Source organism: Arachis duranensis, chromosome 7 (genome assembly GCF_000817695.3).
Source record: "Arachis duranensis cultivar V14167 chromosome 7, aradu.V14167.gnm2.J7QH, whole genome shotgun sequence".
NCBI classification, from domain to species: domain Eukaryota; kingdom Viridiplantae; phylum Streptophyta; class Magnoliopsida; order Fabales; family Fabaceae; genus Arachis; species Arachis duranensis.
This window is the reverse complement of record NC_029778.3, coordinates 16,896,824-16,903,375: the sequence shown is the minus strand read 5'-3', so window position 1 is coordinate 16,903,375 and position 6,552 is coordinate 16,896,824.

Sequence of the window (6,552 nt, the reverse complement as noted above, 5' to 3'; positions counted from 1 at the left end):
CCCCATTAACAAATGTTTGTTTCCTACCAAAAGTCCAAAGACGTTGTCCTTGCCTTCGTCGTCTTTATGTCTCCCTCAAGTCTCAGTAGTTGTCATTACAAAAAAAAAAAACGTTGAATACTATCGGATTTAACGATGAATTTACCAAAAAAATTTACCGGTATAAACTTCGCTGGTAATTATTTACCGGTGGATTTCTTTTTCCGTCGCTAATTACTGTCAAAAAATTTTCATTGGTAATTTTTACCGTGGGATTTTTTTTCCGTAAATCTGACAGTAATATATTATTAATTAATAATTAAATTAATAATTACCAGCAGATTTATCTAGTGGAAAACTTAAATTTTATTTTTTAAAAAAGTTGTTAATCCTCATGTATTAAAATATGCTCATCAGCTATGCTTCTAGTGAAATATAAGACGATAACAAGATAAATAACAACAATTCTAGATTCTTAGTTATTCCTATATGGACAGAAAAGCACAAATACTATAATAGATAACAATAATTAACAGCATATATTTTAACATATATTTCTTTAGTCTCAACAAAGTAGAAAGACACTTAAATTTTATGAATGAGAAATCAGTAATTACCTAATAAACACCCTTATCAGCAAGATCCTTATCTTGAAGTAGGTATTTATGCAAAATCAAATCAGTTCGATCTCCCATAGGTGTTTTATCTTTGAAACACTAGAGTCTTTATCATGCTCCCAACAAGCTTCTTGTCTCGATAGATCTATACAAAACAAAAAAAAACAACCACATAAAGGTAATTGAATCAGTCACAAAAGGTAATTGATTATACCAAATATTTTATACATAAATGTTTCATGTATAATTAAATAAGAGTATAATTTGATCACTGAATAAAATCTATACTAAAAGTTTAAGTATAGAAAAGATAGAACAGTTTCTCTAAAGTAGAAATCTAATTTCACTTGCAATTGCTTTTCTTTAGAAATAATTAAAAAAACATGTAAAACAGGAGGTCGTAGCATCTATATCAGCTTACTTTTCATTCAAATTAGATTGTAATACAAAAAGATTTTAATTTCACTCCAAAATTAAAACTAAATTTAGATGACTGTTTAAATTCTCATATATGACCGTGAAAGACACAACATAAAATTGTACCATGAATATGAAATCTCAGTGTAGTTTCACACAGCAGAACCAAAATATTGTCTTAAAGTATTGTTTGCACACTTATAAAAAAATTAAAGCCAATTAAAATTTTTTATGTTCAATAAAAGATAATCTATATATCATATCTTATTACAATTAATGGCCAAATCAACTGAGAAAATGAACAAAAAATAAGCATAAAATTAGAGAGAAAATAAAAGTGAAAATAACTAATGTGTGATTAAATTTTAAGTTTTAATAGACTAACAATTATGAAAATAACAGCAAAAAAATCAATCATTAATTATAAAACAAGTAATTGATTTTTATCTGCCACCGCCAGCCTTGCTAACCTAATTGTTTTGAATTTGCAGCGACAAAAGAAGTTAAAAATTAAAACAAGCTAAAAATAATTTGAAAAATAATTTAAAATTTTTTAAAACAAGCACTGAACAATATTCTACATAAATAAATACTCACAACTGCAATAAATTTGTTTTTTGGGTGCTCTTTCTTATACTATTATCTGAACTCAAACTTGCAAAACGAAAACATAATAAAATATCTCCAGCAAAAATCAAGAACAAACTAAACATGATAACAAAAATCAAGAATAGAAAAAAAATAAGAATAAATCAAAATAAAAATCTTTAAAAAATAATGAATTCAGAGATCACAAATTTCAAAATTAAAATAAAATAATGAACCAGGGTAAATCCTAAAACCGAAATTAAAATAAATAAAAAAGAACAAAATCAGAACAAACCCTAAAATCTAATAAAAATAGAACAAAATCAAAATAAAATAGGAACATAGGCATATACCATAAATTAGGGTTTAGGATTAGGGTTCAAAAGAGGTTAGGAGTTTTTTTTTAAATGAAGTAAAAACGGGGATGAAATAGGAAGAGGGATGAGGGAAACCTACTTAGAAAAGGGAGGAGACACATAGGTTGGCAATTAAGGGAGTGATAAACCATTATTTTATGGTTTATCTTGTACTAATTTGAGTGGTTTCTATCAACTCTTTACTCACTTATTCATATGATTTGCATGATTTTACAATTTCTTCCCAATTTTATTCTATGGTTGAAAACTAGCTTTCTAGACATTTAAATTATATATTTTTAGTCCCCATTTATACCATTTGATGCCGTGATCTGTGCGTTAAGTGTTTTCAGGCTTTATAGGGCAGGAATGGTTTAGAGGATGGAAAGGAAGCTTGCAAAAATGGAAGGAAAGCAAGGAAATAATGAAGCTAACCAACGAGGAGCGGCGCGGGCGCGCACGCGCACATCAGCGCATCCACACATCGACGCACATGCGCACCTGGCGCGGACACGCAACAAGCAAAAAGCACAATCGACGCGCGCGCGCACCTGGCGCGCACGCGTGACATGTGCGACCTGCAGAAATCGCAGAAATTGCTGGGGGCGATTTCGGGCCAATTTTAGATCCAGTTTTCAGCCCAGAAACACAGACTAGAGCCAGGGAACAGCAGAGACTCAAGACACATTCTCATTCTGCATAGTTTTAGTTTAGTTTTGAATCTAGAGAGAATTCTACTCCTTCCTCTAGGTTTTCTTCACATTCATAGTTTTAGAGTTTTAGTGCTTTGCTTTGGATATTGAGAAGATTTATTACCTCCGTTGGAGCTTCATCATTCTAGTTTGTTTCTCTATTCCTTTACTCTTTAATTGCCCATTAACTCTCTTTAGATAAGTATATTCATGATTTTGGAATTCATTAATGCAAAGAACCATTTTTACTTTTAATTGATTTTTGGTTATTAATTATCATGTCTTCCTTTTATTCCTCTCTTAATTCTGTGAAAGTTATATTCATGATAATGGAGTAGTTTCCTAACTTGATTGGGAGCCGATTAAAAGGAAAACCTTGAGTTGGAATACTCAAGTGTTAATATTCATTGGAAGTTGTTGGCTAATTCTCCTGTCTTCGACTCTAATCCTCTCATAGGAAAGGATTAGGACGCAAGCGATAGGATTAGTTTGAGAGTTACTTGACTTTTTCTTATTACATAAGGGATAACTAAGTAGGATAACAACCCTTTGATTATTACACTTGGGAAAGTTCAACAGGGATAGAACTTCCATTTAATCTTCTCCTGGTCAAGGCTTTTATCTGAATTTACTATTGTTTATTTCTCTGTTTCTCAAACTAAAAAATTTATTGAAAAATCTCTGATTAATAAAATAACACTCTTTCTGCAACTCGTTGGGAGACGACCTGGGATTCATACTCCCAGTATTTTATTTCTAAATTTTGTGACAACCCCTTCTAAATTGATAAGCGGATTTTAGTTGGTTGAGAATTGTACTTGCAACGCTGTTTTCTCTATAAATTCTTAATTGGCCGATTTTTGCCACGTCAATTTTTTGCGCTGTTGCCGGGGAGTTACAACAGTGTGCTAATTTATTGGTTGGAATTTATTTATTTGCATTGTGTGTTCTTTTATTACCATGAGTTGTATGTTTCTTTCATTGAATGACGCGTTCACTACCTGATCCGAGCCTACGCAAATTTGATCCTGAAATCAAAAGAACTGTCTCACGTATAAGGCAGGCTCGGCGTTGGTTAATCCTTTCTGAGGACGAATTTGAAACGTCATTTAAGGAAGAAACAAGCTCCCTTTCTACTGATTTGGTTGATTTGAGCGCAGAGAACATGGCAGCTCCCAGGAGGATTACTCTCCAAGAAGCAGGAGCTTCGGACTTTACACTACCACCTTTCAAGCGCGTCATCCAAATCTGGGTGCAGATATTGCACTAAAGACTGCATTAATCAATCTACTGCCGAAGTTTCATGGCTTACCTGCTCAAGAACCTCTCAAGCATCTTAGAGATTTTCAGACAACATGTTCTACTGACAGGCGTAATGGTGCAACTGAGACTTCTATTCTGCTGGCCGCCTTCCCGTTTTCTCTTAAGGGAAAGGTGAGGGAGTGGTACTACACTCAACCTGAAGCAGATGTTACTAACTGGGATACGCTTAGAAGAGAATTCTTAGAAAAATACTTTCGAGCTAAGGTTACTGATAGATTGAGGAAGGAAATATCAATGATTATTCGAGGCGAATCTAAGACTCTTTACGAATATTAGGAGCAGTTCAATAATCTCCTAGACGCATGCCCCCACCATATGATTGACAAGATGGTGTTGATCAGCTACTTCACACAGGGCATGAAGCCTCAAGACAAGGCTACATTGGATGGTGCAAATAATGGTTCTCTGAAAAAGTACAAGACCACAGAAAAAGCATGGCAACTGATCGCCGACTTAGCTGAGTTTGCTCGAAATCACAAGCACAGAAACAACCATCGCAAGACTGTGGCAGAGGTCTCCTCTAGCAAGGAGACTACCGCTCTCACACAAAGTCTATGTGAGATGACTAACTTACTGAAGCTGATACACCTGAATCAGCAACAATCTCAGCCCCCCTCACCACAGCATAGTCAATAACTGGTTCCTCAGAGAGTATATGGAATATGCGCTGATTATAGTCATTACACTGATAAATGTCCACAGCTCCAACATGAGGACAACACCATGGCAACTACTCACAATTTCTATGACTGCCCGAATCAAGGATACTACCAACAAGGCAGTAACTACCAACAAGGTGGGAACTTTAACCAAGGTTGGAGGGGCACCTATAACAGAGGAGGCAGAGACGGCCAAGGAAATCAGAGATGGAATAATAATAACAACCAGCAGAACCGATATCAGCAGAATCCTACCTATCAACAACAGAACCAGAAGCAGGCTTACAGAGCACCTCATCTAAGGCAGTCCCAAACGTCTTAGCAGACCCCTCAGATCACTTATCCCTCTTCCTCTTCTAATGATGAGTTGCTACACTCTATTGATCAGAGACAGAAGACCATGGAGAACAACCTTACTTCTACCTTAAACGGTCTGAACTTTACCTTGCAAGCTCTTGTCTCACAGATTGGATCACTGAATAACTCCAACAATCAGCCTTCAAGCTCCAGTGGAATTTCTTCTCAACCCTTACCCAACCCCAAGGGTGGGAACAATGTCATCACCTTGAGGTCCAGAACCACACTGCAAGAGAGGAATTCTGAGGAGCCAAGCCTACTAGAACACGCCCCAGGTGAGGACATGCTTGAAGTGGAGGATGTTGAAAAGGAAGATGAAGTACAAGACACGGTTGAAGAAGAAGTAACTCAACTAGAGAATGACGCACCAGAAATAGCTAAATCTACCAGAGATGCCATCCCTATCCCATTTCCACACCTTGCAAGAAAGCTCAGAAAGCAGATGGAACTTGACCCAAAAATGGTAGAAATCTTCAAAAAGGTTGAGGTAACTGTTCCCCTTTTTTATGTTATTCAGCAAGTACCTAAATATGCAAAGATTCTAAAGAATTTGTGCATACATAAGGATAGGATTAATGAATTAGAAACTATTCCTTTAGGTAGTTCTATATCAGCATTGATGGGGGATATACCTGAAAAATGTAGTGACCCAGGTCCATGCATGGTTAACTGTACCATTGGGGATGTAATATTTTCTGACTGCATGTGTGATCTAGGAGCGTGCGTGAGTATTATGCCCTTGTCTATATATAATGCCTTGAGACTCCCTCCCTTAATAAGGTCGGCAGCTCATTTTGTGTTAGCAGATAAAAGCATTATTACAGTGGTTGGAATTGCTGAGGACGTGCTGGTGAGCATTAAGGGGCTCACATTTCCCATTGACTTCTATATCTTGGAGATGTCCCAAAACGACTCAGGGAAATCGTCATCCACCCTGCTCGGAAGACCATTCCTAAAGACTTCCAAGTTCAAGTTGGATGCATTCTCAGGAACCTATTCCTTTGAGATAGACGGGTGGGCAGTGAGCTTCAATCTGAATGAGGTTATGAAGCATCCTCCGAAAAACCATTCTATTTTCCAGTGCGACATCATTGATGAGACAGTGGCTGCAGTTCACCAAGAAACAGTAGAAGAGATGCACATGGAGCAAGGTCCAAGTGTGGGGAACCCTTCTGAACACAATGAGGATATTATGCTATCATCACTGGCTCCAGCGATCTAGTGTCCAGTCAGGAGCAGAAATTGGAGTTAAAGCCCCTTCCACCCCACCTCAAATATGCTTACCTTGAGGATAATCAGAAGCTCCCAGTTATCATTGCAAGGGAACTTACATCCCAACAGGAGGAGCAGTTGCTTAGTGTGCTAAGAAGACACAAGAAAGCAATTAGGTGGAGCTTGGCAGATACAGTAGGCATCAGCCCTCAAGTTTGTGAACACATAATATTTTTAGAAGAGGGAGCAAGGCCTGTCCATCAACCCCAAAGAAGACTGAATCCCACCATCTTAGAGGTTGTCAAGAAGGAAGTGACCAGACTACTGGAAGCAGATATCATCTACCCCATCT